Raw genomic sequence first — 258 nt, forward strand, 5'->3', positions numbered from 1 at the left:
AGAGCAGAGTGACCTCAGGTACCTCCAGCTCACATAAATCTGCATGTAAAATCCGCGCCGCCAAGCAGGAATCTCCATGCGGTTTCTCAGACCTGTTCTCCATTCGATTCATGAAGAGAGAGAAGATAACAGTGACGAAAGTTCTTCAAAAAAAGTAACAGTGACAGAAGTTCTTCAAAAAATAACAGTGACCTAAGTTCTTCAAAAAAAAAAACAGTGACAGAAGTTCTTCAAAAAAATAAAGTGACAAAAGTTCTT

This window comes from Penaeus monodon, chromosome 24 (assembly GCF_015228065.2).
Source record: "Penaeus monodon isolate SGIC_2016 chromosome 24, NSTDA_Pmon_1, whole genome shotgun sequence".
Classification (NCBI taxonomy): Eukaryota; Metazoa; Arthropoda; class Malacostraca; order Decapoda; family Penaeidae; genus Penaeus; species Penaeus monodon.